General features: G+C 36.0%; 1 long non-coding RNA gene across 1 annotated transcript in view; it reads left to right on the top strand.

Annotated features, from left to right (window-relative positions):
- Nucleotides 1-15,907, top strand: part of LOC111743678 — a 502,800-nt gene that overhangs the window by 430,577 nt on the left and 56,316 nt on the right. Inside the window, exon 7 of the long non-coding RNA XR_002781828.1 lies at nt 2,005-2,276. This is a non-coding gene — a long non-coding RNA (uncharacterized LOC111743678). The remainder of the gene's footprint in view (nt 1-2,004; nt 2,277-15,907) is intronic.

Below are 15,907 nucleotides of genomic sequence, written 5' to 3' on the forward strand. Positions count from 1 at the left end.
CAATCACTATAAGTATTTTTTTACAGGAAGAAATTTAAAGTGGAAATAGTCACTTAAAAAACAATCCAATCAGAAGTATTGTGGAGGCAAGATTTAGGGAGAGCCTATAAACTTCCAGGAAATTAGGAAGTGCAAAAATTGACCGTAGACACCGCAATGATCTCAGTAAATCAGTGATTTGAAAATGTTTCCTCAGAACGTGTTGAAAACTGCTGCTACCCTTTGTCCACATTTTTACCAGCTTCAGCCATCAAAGAATGGCAATGGCCTTGCCTCCTCCTCCATGTTCTAAATCTCACACAGGTGGCTCTTGCAGGAAGACCTTAAGCTGTAGCCCAAGTAGCCCTGGGAGTCAGGGAAATGTGAGTTTCAGGTTTCAAGCCCCTGTGATTCAATGAGAATATAGAAGGGAAGGAAGTGGCACCGAGATGTCAGTGGTCAATCTGGCACACTAGACAGGACTTCCAAATTTTGCGTATTTTCACTTTTCATTTTGTGCCTTGAAACACAGTATAACTACACCATCTGTTCCAGTTTATTTCTCCTCCTTAATTACATTCATACTTCAGAAGAAATACTATAAAAGATGTGTTCGAGATAGAATACAGTTTCAGAGATATACATGTTAGAGGTATGGCTAGGAGGTGGAAGCCACTGTCAGATCTAGCTCGTGAAGCTCATAATTTCAGCCATAACAACCACACGAGTGCCTATGGAGAGCATTGTGAGATGTCAGGTGGCTAGGAAAGGGACAAAAAAACCAGCATAGACTTAGCAATATACCAAGAGCAAGAATAAATTAGCTGGCATTGGATACAAGTCAGAAAGATTTACAGAGAATATGTAAAGTGAGAATTGCAAAAGTGAGTAACAGAGACTCATTAATTTGGTTTTGGTAGGAGGACGGGACTTCCAAGGTAAACAGAAGTCATCAGGAAAAGGAAGGACATACACTGGGACACTCAGGTACTTTTGTTGCATTGGTCATACAACCATAGCTGTGCTTCGTCATTTGTCACTCCTCATGTGACTTTGACACTATGATTATAAGGGTGTCATGCAAGACAAAAAAATCTCCCTTACGTTTTTCCAATATTGTAGTGTTTTGTTTTGTTTTGTTTTTTAACTTAATTTTTTGTCCCATTTCCCACTGACATATTGCATTCCTTTCCCTAGAAATCCAAATGCTACTCTTCAACATCCAGCATATACTAAGTGGTATTTGTCATAAATACAAAACAATCTCCATATTATATCCCCTAATGACTTTATAGGCCATGACAGAGTTCACAATTATAAGGATGGAAGAGATGTCAGTGTGTTCACAAATCATGATTCTTTATGTTTGAGACCAATTGTTGGCAATAGTTTTCTGTAAGGGCCATGTGCTTACTTCAAAAGTCACAGAACTTGAATGGAAAAAAAGGGGAAATAGGCAAAATCCGCAAGTATTGTACTTGACAGAAGAAATAAGTAGAAAATTAGCAAAATTATCATAGACTTGAACAAAACTATTAAATAACTTGACCTAACTAACATTTATAATTCTCTCCATTCAACAACAACAAAATACATGTTCTTCTGAAGTATACATAAAACTTTCAATGAGATAGATCATATTCTTGGCCATAAAGTAAGTCTGAATTCATTTAAAAGGATTAATCATCTAAGGTATGTTCTCTGCCCACAATGAAATCATTAGAAGTCAATAGTAGAAATATATCTAGAAAATGCCCACATATTTGGAGCTTAGCAATAGACTGCTAAATAGTCCATGAGTCAAAAAACACATCACAAAGGAAATTAGATTGGAGAGGTGGTAAATCTCTTTTTGGTTTTAAGGAAGGGCATGTGACTTGACCCTCGACTAATCAGATTACACAATCCTCCTGGCCTCAGTCATTGATTCAGAGAAGAATACATGCAATCAGTTTATCCGGTCAGAGACAAACATGGCTTCGTTGCTGGCATGAGTAATAGCCATCTGCTTCCCTCCTTTTGCAGTTGCTAAGAAAATAGGACCCAGGCTCCACATTGCTGCTGCCCTCATGCTGTCTTGAGAAGAAAACTGCATGAAAATTGAGACAATCTCAAGAAATGAAAGCCAAGAGAAAGAAAACAAATGAGCACAATATTGTGTGAGTTACTAAATTCAACAGAATCTGAAACCAGAACTACTTTTGATCTTTACAGTTATAGGTGTCAACAAAATTCACCATGATTGAAGCCAGGACGAAGTGAGGCTTTTTCATCTTTGCATCAGAAAAAAGTCTGAGGTAATATATTCATTAAATGACTCCTTTTTTGTCTTTTCCTACTCACGGATATAGAAATAGCCTTATTCCCTGGCATTGACTTTGAAAAACACATGTGATAATAACACTGAGGTTCAAAATGCAAATGGTATCAGTATTCAACTTATTTTCCTTGACCTGCAAGTAGGGTGTCTAGTTAGATATATGGAGGGATTGGTGGCCCGTAGAGACGGGCAAGAGGCTAATGTCTCATCATAAGCCAGATTTCCGTGGTTCAAAGCTAAATATCTCTAAAAACTGAGATAATTGTTATCATTTGTTTCTTATCAGTTACATTTTCTTACCAAATCATCTATGTGGCGGAACAACAGTCAAGTGTTTCCAATGTGTGGCCACTAGGTCTTACTTTTCAATGCTTTTATGGGTTTAAATATCATTCCTTTGCTAACTATAGGACATTTTCTTTATTCGATTAAACAAGCCAGGAATTAGAAAGATAATGTTTCCTAACTTCCTTTCTGATGAATAATAAATGTCACTAAGGAATTAGATGGTAGGAGGTTGCCTGGCCCATCTGCTGCATATGAGAACAGAAGATATTAAACTTTAAATTAGGTATTGCTTCACAGAACCTAAAGATGAAAGGAAATACATGCTAAACTGGAAGATAATCATCAATTCCTATCAGTCGACTCAGTTCTTGCAAAGTATAAAAAACATAATTATCACTCCCTGGTCAACATAGATTGTATTGAGTTGAATATAGAAAATCCATAATTAGCACATTTCTTCTTCAGTTTAATGTATTTCAGATTTCTACAAATAAAATGTGCAGTTTTCTTTAATACATAAAAAAAGAAAAATACTATTTTTTCAACATATGTAACATACTAAAGAAACAGTCTTGTTTCTATGGCAACTATATCATAGGTCAAAGGAGAGACATAGAACATTTATGGCTAAGTAAATTTTACTTTAGAAGTTATTCACCAGGTTTTGATCATCAACATAACAGTTAATTGTAATGAAGAAAAGACCCTATGTTACTTCATTTTTCTATATAATTATTAATAAGGAAAACAACATCTATTTATATGTCTATTAATTTCTGCTAATTCGATACTTGTGTTCATACAAGACTTGGGGGAAATAGATTTTTATGTGAGGAGTGTAAATACTGGAAAGGGTGCTGTGGAAATAATTTAGTATAGTCGTTAATGGCATAGCTATGAAGTCAATCAAAGAGATTAGATTAAAATTGTGTATTTGACACCTGGACAAGTTATTTAATTTCCTTAACTCTCAATTTATCCACCTATAAAATGGGTAAATGTTATTCATTTCACCTAATATACAAAGTATGGAAAATAATGTGGAAAAAGGCACATCAGTAAAATTTGGATGGTTATAAAAAAAACAATTCAAAGGAGAAGGAATATATGTAATAAACAAGTTAAAAACATTCAACTTCACTAGTGATTAAATAAAAACACATTTACCACCTTTGACATGCTATATTGGAAAATTTTTTTAAAGGTTTAGAATATCTAGTGTTAGTACAGCAGAAGAGAAGACTACTTCTCATGCACTGTTGCTGGATGTATAACTGAAATAACATTTTGGAGCAGTATTTAGGAAATGCCTGAGAAATTTCAAAATGCATGTATTTCATGATTAAGAATCAATCCTACTGAGATATTCTCAGACGGTTCTGTTCAGTGGTGTTCGCTCCAAACATGGAACAATAGAAATAGTACAGCATATATAAGATGATTGCAGGTAACTTTAATTACAGGGTCATATTTTGTTTTGCCTAGCTGTAGTCTTAGGCAACTTGCTTAACTTCTATGAATGTCAGTTTTCTTATATTTAAAATAGAGACGCTATTATTAAATTTTAAAGTATCCAATTACAGTGCCTAGTGCATAGTAGTTTTAGATTCTCCTTAAGTACACATCCTGTTTCTGAAACTAGTTTAGATAAGGAACCTATACTAAAATTTCTTTAAATTGGTTCATCACCATGAGTCTAGCAAAGTAACTATATTTGTAAATAGCTCTTTTATATCTAAAGATCAGTTTAAATCACTATATCTGTAATTACAGACCTGAAATAGTTTTTTGTAGTCTGATATTTTCTTGAACCTATCATCAGTTACATTTATCCTATGTCTAAAGTGCTCTGAGAGCAACATCAGTTGGAACCTTTGCTTCCTGGATTTATGATTAGATTAGAAACACAAGCAAACAAAAAAAATCTGACAGAAGAATGGAGAACATGAAAGCATCAGAGTGGGCTAAGAAAAATCAGTGAAACTACAAGGGAAAACAGGAAGAAATAAAGACAACATCATTGGGGAAAAGGAAATAAATGAAGTAGATATTTTCAACTCGTGATAGAATTTTGTAAATTTTTATTTCTGAACATTGTAAATTTCTTATAGAATAGTTAGGGAGTTTACTAGAGAAGAAAAGTTATTTTTTTCTCAAAATAATTGGCAAAATAAGACATCTGGTTCACTGAATCAATATTCGTTAAGGAAATATTGTGCATTTTTCTGTGCCAGGCATAGTGTCTATAATTGAACATTACTCTATAAGTAATTGAAACTTGTCGTAAAATATGGACCAGGTCTGATGGTTTATCAAAAGATCAGAGTACAACCAAACATAATTGACATAAAAAACATACTGAAATGATTTAACCATTTTTCTGGAGGCATTTCAGAATTTTTTCATTCACTTAATCCATCTACTCTGTTTGAGGTGCTGTCTGGTACAGTGGGGATACAGTACCATAAAAAAGTGGTTTTGTACTTCAGGTTGCCCAGCGTTTAGAGTGGACAGAAGCAGATACAGACATGACAGAATAATAATGTGACAGCCGCTCTACGATTGAGGGAAGGCCGATGAGCTATGTGGTCCAGGAAGGAAGAGCAGTAATTAATCCTTCTGAGATAAGCTTTAAAAGAGAGAGGATGTTTGAATTCTGTCTTGAGGGATAAATATGAGTTAATAAGATTTTATTTGAGAGTGAGAGGTATGACTTTAGGCAGTGAGAAACTAATAGAAATATTTCAGGGCTATCATTACCAGCATTCAGGATGACAGAAATTGCAGAATAGAATTGCATCGACCCAATATTATATACCAACATCATTGTGAGATCAATGTCTAATACCAGCTTGTTTTCTATTTATCATTATTATTTTGTGTGGGGGGGTGGAGGGGCTTCTATCTATCATTCAAGAATTAGCTTATGTGACCTTCATTTGGATAGGTTCCCTGGTCCAGCCCACAAACAGGACTAGGTGAGTCTCTGAGTGTTGGTGGTATACTGGTGAGCATAGCTGCCTTCCTTCTCTGAGCTCTGATAAGCACTGTGCACATACTTCAATCACAGGAGGAAGAGGGAGGGGGAAGAGGGAGGGGAGTACTATCACAGTCCTTGTCAGATTTAATTAGCATAATAGATATTTGTGTATGTTGCCCCACTAGACTGTGGGTTCTTTGTGGACAGCTCTTATCAAAGTGCCTGTCACATAGCAGGTGTTTCGTAAAGGTTGTATGAGTTAAATAATCAATGAGAAGAACATGGAGATTTTCAATTGTTTAATTTTGCAGTAAGAATTGAATATATATTCAAGCAAAGCTTCCCGTTGCCTAGGAAATTGAAGACAAACTGCTTAGCCCAGCATTCCGTAGCTTCTTGGTCCCTTCTTAGTACATATTTTCATCCCTACCCCACTGATCTCACATAGGAACCTTATGCACTATCCCAGCTAGAGTCTTTCTGAACCTGCCTTGGACTTGTCATACCTCCCACTGTCCTTCGTATTATCTCCTTCCTCCATTATAACTATGAGTATTTAGTAAGCATCGACTAAAATTTGGAAGATGCAGTTTCTAATTCTAGCTTAATCAGAAACCCCCGTGAGACCTAGAACATGCGGTCTGATTAATTTGGGTGTCTGTTTTATTATCATTAAGTCATTTGTTGCTATAAGCTCTAAGTCTTCTCCAATTCTAAGTCTGCTCCCACGACCGTAGCTAAAGCAGCCTTTGACAATCACTTTCCCCAGCTGTATAGCATCACCACCTGGTGGCTCAGAAGTTAGAACCCTACCAAGCACAGAGTAGATGCTCATAATATATTTGCTGAATGAGTAACTGAATAAATAATTAAGTAATCCCATGTTTATTTCATAATGTAACTCTGAAGTCCTCGAGGAAGTCTTTGTGCAGTATACCTTTGTATGCCCACCATTTTTAACTCCGAACCAGGCATATTGAGGATCTTCAGGGAAATATATGGATGATGCTTGAATAAATGGTTCTCATTTAAATCTACAGTAACCATAGCACAAGTCCAGACTTGTTCATTACTGTATTGAAACCATGAACTAAATAGAATTCTAAAAACAGTATTCAGAGTGTTGTTGAATAATTTTATGTAATATGTATAAAGATGTAATTAAGACAGTACTTTATACTATTGGGAAAAAGATACAGTATCACACATTCTCTGTAGAGAAAATAGCATGCTTTGGACACATTATAAATATATACACATATATATGTACATTTAATAATAGGATTAAAGACTTTAGGAAGTTTACTCAGAACCAAATTAGACTCTAACTCTAGGAAGCAATTTCTAGTAGTTCCTTCTTTGCAGTATAAAAATGAAAACACAGCTCATCACCGCCCTAAAATTCAACCAGATTGTATTACCTGTTGTTCTCCGAGGTCATCTTCATACCTCCATATCTGCTGATGCAGCCCCTCCCACCAGGAATCCCTTGTCTTCACTCATATTCGCCTTCAAACACCCTACCCATCTTGAAAAACATCGTTCAGGCCCCTCCTTCTCTGAGAAGCTTGTGTTTATCAGATGTGGTTGTACCTTTATTGAACCCAGTAACAACATTCTGTGGCCATCACTCCTATTTCACATACCTGATTCTATCTATTTTCATACGGACGTCGTGAATGAGTCTTATTCCCCATAGTAGCTTGCAAGACTCTTGAGAGCAGTGGCTCCTTTGCTTGTCTTTGCTTCCCAGCCGAGTGCCTTGAATACGAATGGCATCCATGTTGTATGAAAACATTCAGTTCTACTGAATTGAAGTGGAACATTCAGTTCCCCCTTAGGTGCTGACCTACTACATTTAAAGAGGACAAGGGAGGCTCAGGATTCCCAGGGTGTTCACATACATGTAGCATTTTATCCGAACACTGTCTCATCCTCATTGTAGCTTTACATCAGCTGTTGGTGGACACGGGAAGAATGATCTAGAGGGATATGCAGAATCTTGACTTTGTAGTTTAGCTGCTCACTCACCCCTGACTCCTCTGTGCTTGCCTACACATGATTCCCAAATCCAAGGCATAGTAGAGGCTGGCAGTACCATCTGAGGCATATTCCAGGCCAAGCCCTCAGTAACTATGGTAGTAGTAAAAGGTAAACCAGATGGTGGGACTATATTATGTAAATGACCCAAAGGTGGCCTTCATGTATGGGGCCGTAAGTGTTTATTTCTTCGCTGTGAGCTGAGACTCAATAGCTCAAATGGTTGCTGGTGCCAAGCTCAAATTTTTGCACATGGAATTATTAAAAAAAAAAAAAAAGTGGATTTTTAGAACATTTAGAGCCTGTCTCCTTAGCACAGCCTGTGCAACCTCACCTCACATCTGCCGGCCATTGATAAAAGGAGCCTGTGGGTAGGACACTCCCAGCTGCTGCTCTTCGGATATCTCTGACCCAGCAGGCTACTAAGCAACCCCCTAAACTTGTGCGCCGCTTTCGCGACCCTTGCTCCACTGGAACTCCCTCGCCTGCTTCCCTTCGGGATGATGGTCTCCTGGGGGACTTCGGCTCTCACGAGACCCTGTCCATGCACCTCCCTACAACGCTTATGGGGTGGTACTGCCCATCGTGGTCATGCCTTCTTCCCTCTAGATCAGCTCCATATCCCTTGAACAGACCAGCATCAGATTTCTTTCTCAGAAAGAAAAGAAAAAGTAAAATAAATATATTTATTCATTCCTGAGAAGGAAACCATTATCAAAATTACATTCATATTTTAGCCTTATGAATAAATGAATTCATGTTATTACTCATTAAAAGAAATAACTCTTTCCTTTTTGTCACATATATGTAGTTATATATATGTGTGTGTGTATATGTATTTCCTTTTTTATGATGCTTTGCTCTTTTTTATTTTAACTCACACTTTTGATTTCTCACCCTTTTTTTCCCTTTTAAACAGTCTCCTGGGCTTTCCTTCCACAGCTTTCTGCATTCTCCTGAGGAATAGATAGAATCTTAATCGGGTATAACTTTATGTAATACATGAAGATTAAAAAATAAGCACAGAGAAATCAGTCTAGAGTGTGAGCATGATGTTCAAACACGCACCTCCTGGTCCACAAGTTACCCAGCAAGAAAATCTGCTGAGCACGCTTTCCGTGACTTGAACATGAGCTGTACAATCTTTATCTAGCATGGGGAGATTACGGCTATTAGACTTATTATGTTTTTCTTTTTTTTTTCCTCGTCCTCTTTACTTAAACTATATCCTCGATGAAGAAACACTTGCTCACACAGGCATTCTCTCAGCCCTCCTCTGCAGGCCCCGGGACTGGTGTTTTACTTGCCCCTTAGATACCACTGAACCCTTCCATGGCTTTCAGTCACGATTAACGTTAATAACGCCTTGGCCTCCCCCTGTGTTCCCCTTCTCCAGCTGTGACTGAATGTGAGCTTCTCCACTGCCCCAGCCCCCCATTGCATCATGGAAGGGAGCTCTTGACTTTCATCTAGCCTGATTATGCAGGTATGAGTTTCCCATGGCAGCTGGCTGAGATCTCCGTGGCAGCTTGCCTCCCCCTGGCATGTATGCTGTCACCAAAAGGCACTTTTAAGTCTTCCTTTGCTACACATCCTTTATAGCTCTTTGCTAGACAAAACAAATCCTTAAGAGAAAAAAGACAGTGGAGGGGGGCAGGGAGTGGGGACCACAAAGGAATCAGAGGGGAGGAACAGGAAGAGGAGTAAGCAAGGACTTCCCTTCTCTTCAAGTGCCCCATTTAACATGCTTCTATAAAGCTATTAAAGGGGACTCACAGGCTTTTTTGAAGAAGGAAACCAACGTTTACCAAGGCTTTTATGTAAATGCTTACTATTACCCTGATGTAATAGCAAGCATTTAAACTGCATCACTCTTTAAAAGTTGACCATAAATTAATTCGATGGTCACTATTATTTTATTTTACCAAAGGGTAAATTGTATAGTTATACCACCTAATTAGTGAAGATAAGGGCTTAGCTTATACTCTGGACACCTGCAGCTCTCTCCTACCCACAAGTTTATTCAACCTCATGGCAAATCGGAAATAGGTATTAAACCCTAGTTTTAGATGAGGACTCTGAGATTTGGGAATTTTTCTGTTCATTTCTATATACGTATATGTGAGTGTACTGTCTTTTACGAGGAACTGTAGTATCCTACAGAAATACTAGAAGCAGTAAGATTAGATCCTCAAAATTGAGAGGGTTGCCCCAAATTTAGACAGCAAGGTGATGAAAAGGCATCAAGTACAAATACATCTAACTCCAAAACCCTCTCGCCTTCCAATACAGCCTATTGACTCCTCAAAGTAGCCTAGACAAGAAAATAAGGCTGTCACATTCTCGTAGGATATTTCTGGATGAAATTTTTGTTAGGTGTTATTGATTTGTAATAATTCTAACCTCAGTTGGTCATATTCATCAGAGGACTCTTATAGTTATTTGAACCCCTAGTACGTATGTACTCACCTATGCAACAAAAAATAAATGGATAATCTGACAAGTAACAACTTATTCTATTAAGAAAAAAAGGAATCAAAGCATGCTTCCTTTCATGGGTCATCAAAATAAGGCCGTATTTAAGGTGGGCGAAGGTATTTAACGGGCTGATTTTGGATATTGACTTTTGATCACCAATCTGAGGAACCTCATCAAATAACTACAGGGAGGAAATACTACCACCTGGAGCAAAGAAAGACAGTGTGAGAGTAAGGGATCAAGGTGCCTACTGAGGAAGCAAGAAAATCTGCTAAGAGCCAGATTCTCAGCTTAACATACGGTCATGTTATTGGGGCATTCGATATATAGTTAATAGGGCCTGTTTGTCTTCACTGTAGCGCTTTTGAATTCCTATTTCCCACCATATCATTGATTTGTGAAATTACTGAAATTACTGAAATTTGACATGACCTTCACCATCCTGGTAGTAGTAGTTCTTGTTTTATTTTTTAATGGGCAAACCTAATCCAGTATTTGAAAGCAGTTATTTAAACTTCTCTAGGAAGATTCATTTGCCTGTCCTTTGTTCACCTACATTCATATGAACATCATAGCTATTACCAATATGCATTTCCTTGGATTTTTAACATATCTTTATTCTCTAGTAAATGATGAAATTCTTAAAGGATAAAACTCTAGCATTATAATCTGTTTGTAAGGTTTTAGCTTTGTTCAGAGTAAGTCGTCGATAAACAATTGATAGTGAATGTATTAGATAAGGCACATTTTATGTTGAAAAGTACGGAGTGGTTTGTTGGCCACTTTAAGTGCCACAATTTACAGAAGGGGAGGATTAGGAGGTGTTTGATATATTCTGCTCGCCTGTGCTATTCCTCGGGGGACTGGACAGTTATGGATAGCATCGGAGGGTTCCCTCCTGGTTGTCTGGCTTCCTTTTGGGCGTGGTCGAGTGAAGTCCAATCAGGCATCAGGAGTGAGGGAAAGCAAGCCAGGGGGTCTACTACCTTGCCTTCCTTGTCCTGGGTCACCACAGTTGGATGTGTCCCTCTACCAGAGGCAATAATTCCTGTCAACCCCGATCCTCTCCACACCCTTCATTTGCTGGGTTCTATACCCACCCTGCTTATTTCTTATTTATTACTTATTTCTTCAGACCCCAAAGTGGAAAATTCCCTCTGCTGTCATCAGCTCCGGGAGTACTGCCCCAATCCACATTCTATTCTCTAAACCCATCCACACACTTGAATACAGTCCCTTTATGAAACTCTCTTCAATTATGTACTTCGAGAATGCTGTTTTGTGCCGACAAAGAAGATATTGAAAGTATCAGATGTAACACTTGACAATTATTTACAGAGTGCCCCTCTATGGCAGGTGTCTTGAGTAACACGAAAATGTGAAAAGCAAAGGCTGTATCTTTAAAAATTAAAGCTGAAATTCGAAAAATTCAGGTCCTTAACTCGTGGCCTTTTCGACATGACTCCAAATAATACCTTCTATTTTCTCCTGCTGTACTGCACTGATCTAATTTGAATTTTCACTGTGCTGGACAAAGGATTAGGTACAGTTACATGAATGTAGGCATATGTCTCAATAACAAGAAATGGAAAAACTGAAGGGTGGTAGAAATTAAAACATGACTCCCATCACCACAATACATTTATAAAATCAGCTTTATATTTTTAAAGGACTTTTTCTTCCCAATATCTAGTTCCACAATGGACTCAAAATAAACAAAGATTAAGGCACAGATGATTGCACTCTAAAATTTCAATTCATCTTTATGAAATCATGTGACACAAATTTTAGTTCTTTCTCAAGTGTCTTTCCTGGATACTTTCTAGTGTGCTATGAATACAATTTGAAGAGTCCAGTTGAAAAGGACCTCGTGAATTTGTAGAATTTTTCTTTAGAAAAGCAACTAAGGGTGTTTGGATTATAAATGGGTAGAAAATATATATATTTTTTAAGAGTAAAGGAAAACCTTGACTAATATATAAAAAGGAGTTATGCTTTATACAGAAATACATACTACTGCTTTAAGGCTTATTAAATTGTTCTTTTTCAAACATATGGAGAAAACGTTTCACCGATAGTGAAATAGACTGAGTTCACTTTTAAGTCAGAGGGACTTGACCTTTATCAAGTTAACTAAGCAAAATTTATTGCTATTAATACCATTTTTCTCATTTCTAGTTCCACATGTTCCATGCGCTCCTATTTTGACAATATAAAATTTAAGATTGTATCCTATTGAATGTATACCTGGGGTGGAGAGAGATTCAGTTTTTAGGCTATAAATATCAAATTCAAGTAGTAATTAATTAACATTCTTTAATTTCCCAACTGATTACTATTTCAGGTAGAAATTATACATTTGGCTGTAATTAAATGCTCATAAAATATGCAAATTCCATAATTTTTCAGATAAGTCAATAAAGTAACATTTATTGAGTAGCTGCTTTTTAATAGTATTTATGAAAAAAACGCATTTTAGTTCCTAATATATGCCAAGTAATGCCTAAAAGAAAACACAGGAAACATTCTAAAAATACTTGCAATTTAATGGGGGGGAAAAAAAAACAAACTAGATAACAATTGTATGAAGAGCTGCCAGCTGAATATGTGTGTGTATGTACAAATTAAATCACAAAAGTAAGAACAATTATATTCGTCAAGATAAGTTAAGTTATACTGTGATAACAAACAATCCCCATAATCTATGTGACTTAACATGATTACATTTTACTTCTCTCTCATTCTGTATATTAAATAAAGGCAAGTGGATCACCATAGTTTTATAGACACCCAGGGTTTGAGCTAGCAAAGGCCCAATCTTGACACATGCTTTAATATTCACCGTGACAGAGCATATGTGACAAATCAGACACTGTATTTTAAAGCTTCTACCTGGAAGTGATACATTTCAATTCTCCTTATCTTTGATTGGTCCAAAGAAATCATATGACCACAGTTATCTCCAGAGAAAGTGGGGAAGCACAACGTGTTTAGAAAAGGAACACAGTTTTAAATCTATATTTATAACTCAGAGAATATTTCACAGAGAGAAGGTAATACTTGAAATAACTCCTAAAATAGGAGAAAGAATTTTTCCAGGCAGAGTAGTTATTTCAAATAATTTTGTACCCTGATCTGTTCTAGATCTCTTTTTTAACTTATTTTTTATTTAAGAATCTGTGATAAGAAACAAGGATTTATCTTTAGAATTATTAGTCAATATGTTTATGAGATCTTTCCATACACATACTCTATAGACACAATGACTTGATATTTTTTAAAAGACTAAAATATTTCACCAGTATTTAAATTTTTTTCTTCTGTGTCCTTTGTCACATACACACACTAATCCCAATGTTTTTTAAAGTTTACAAGTATGTTCTAAATTATTTTTGAGGTTTGGGTTTTCTCTCACTCTAAATATTTCCATCTAGTTGTTTGCTCTATGTCATTTTCAAAGCAAAACTAGATGCTATGATTTTTATTTATTTATTAAATGACCTTTACATATTTTTTGATGTCTCAATGTACTGGAAGCCCTTTATATATAAAAAAGAAAGGATAAAAATAAACACACAGATAAAATGCTTTTCTTAGAAACCAGAAAATCATGTTTTCTTATTATTGAATAGAATTTGAACTTAGTAAGGTTGGTGTCTTCTTCAAAATTCAAAAGTGATAGCATTAAAGCATAGTCTGGACTTGGGAGATTCAATTTACTAGTCAATCTTAGAACAGTCATTTGAAGGTAAATGTTCTATTCGAGGGAATTCATCTGTGGAAGAAACTATAGTAGATTTGATATATTTTTAAATGAGTCCAAAATAAAATTCCAGTAAAACATTAGAAAGGTTATCAAAGGATGTAGATACATGAGAAAAAAGTTGTAGTTTTATTTCTACTTTTTTTCCTGAAGATAATATTGGATAGTGGGACTTTTGGTAATATATTCAGTTTTCTTTAAAAGCCATACTTTTTCTTTTTTCCTAAGTATTTAAAAAAGAATAAATGCTGCCAAAATCCTACCAGTCTTTCCAAAGGAATTAAATTGATTTCCATTTTTAACTGCAGATGCAGCTCCCCCCCTTTTTTTTTTAAACAAAATTCCCTCTTTTCACTCACTTTATTGCCTGTTCCCATACTTGTTCTCATTTCCTCCAACTACCTACTTCTCTTCTCTCTAGTCAGACTATAATTTCCTGCCAGAATGTCCTGAGTTTTAATATTTTCAATTCTAACTTCTGGTTTTACAGTAGTTTTTTCTCCTGTATTTCAGTGAAATGCTACTGTTTTTTTTTTTTTTTTTTAAATTCCTTGATTAAGAGAAATCAGAAATCCCCAGGTGCTTGCTCCTGGATGCACTCAGAATGTCTGTGAAGAGTCCCTGGAATGCTCACAGATATTTATTACTATATTTATTGTACAGATGAGGAAATGAGGTCCAGAGATATTATTATAAAAATTATTATAATAGTTAATGTGTTTCTATCTCCTAGTCACTGATTTGTCTGTTTCCGTAATTATTTAATTCACACAATAATTCTAAGAGGTAGATAACATTATTTCCATTTTATAGAAGAAAATGAAACTCAAAAATATTTTTAAAAATTGGCCTATAGAGTATGGACTTTTAACAAATTCTCTATAAAGAGGTATTTTAGTATTCACAAAATGATCCATAGAAAAATTATCCTAATCTTTATGACTTTTATTTTACACTTATTTATGAATTGACCCTAGCTCTCATATTGGATTCATATATTAGAAACCAAAATATTACATGTGGACGTTGATGAGTCTTGAGGTCAAGATGGTGTCTGGGTCTGTTTGGGCTAGTATAACAAAATACTGCAGATTAGGTAGTTTAGGAAAAACAGAAACTTATGTCTCACAATTCTGGAGGCTGGAGGTTGGAAGACTAAGGTCAGGCCCCAGCATATGTTCTTGTAAAGGTCCTCTTCTTGGTCATAGCTGGCATCGTCCCTCTCTGTCTTCACATAGTGACAGGGGCGAGGTAGCTCCTTGAATCTTCTTTTATATGAACACTAATCCCATTCACGAAAGCTATACTCTCCATTAAATCCATATCCTTTTCCATGTAACTCTGCATGACTTGCCCTATGGGTGGAGTATATTTTCCGGTGCCATGATATTGGACGTTGCTACATGAATTTCTTTGCTTAAAGCAATGTTAGTAAACATGATATGGCCTTAAACCTGTGTATATGGTCTGCTGTAAGAACATGACATAAGTAACTTCTGATTAAAAAAATAATAATTAGAAAACACATGCGACACAGTTAAGCCTAACTCATAATTCAGAGCCCAAGACTAGTTAATCCCAAATCAGAGCCGCAGTGGATGCACATACTCTCTCTATATTTGATATTATTAAAAAACAAAACAAACAAATAAAAAATTAATTCAGATATCAAGTGGTATTCAATGGTATGCTGCAACGCTGAATAGCAGGTATTTGAAAATACAAAATCATTTAAGAAAAACGAATAGTCAGATATTAAAATGTTATTCTTTAAAAGATGGGGAATTTGCTGTTACATCCCATCACTTAGACCAGGGGTTCCAGCTCATACAGAGATCATCTGTCTCATAAAACCTGATTCAGAACTTGACAATTTTTTTCTTATAATAATTTAGCATATTAGTTATTCATGAAATTCTTCTTCATTTTACTCCTGTGATTTTTAGTCAGCTCCCACATGGTGGGCTCCCAATTCCTTCCTCTTCTAATCTACAATGTCTCTATAACTTAAATAATTCATGTCTCTAAGTTAATTCCAAATGCTCAGATAAAATTTCAT

This window comes from Pteropus vampyrus, unplaced genomic scaffold (assembly GCF_000151845.1).
Source record: "Pteropus vampyrus isolate Shadow unplaced genomic scaffold, Pvam_2.0 Scaffold5, whole genome shotgun sequence".
Classification (NCBI taxonomy): Eukaryota; Metazoa; Chordata; class Mammalia; order Chiroptera; family Pteropodidae; genus Pteropus; species Pteropus vampyrus.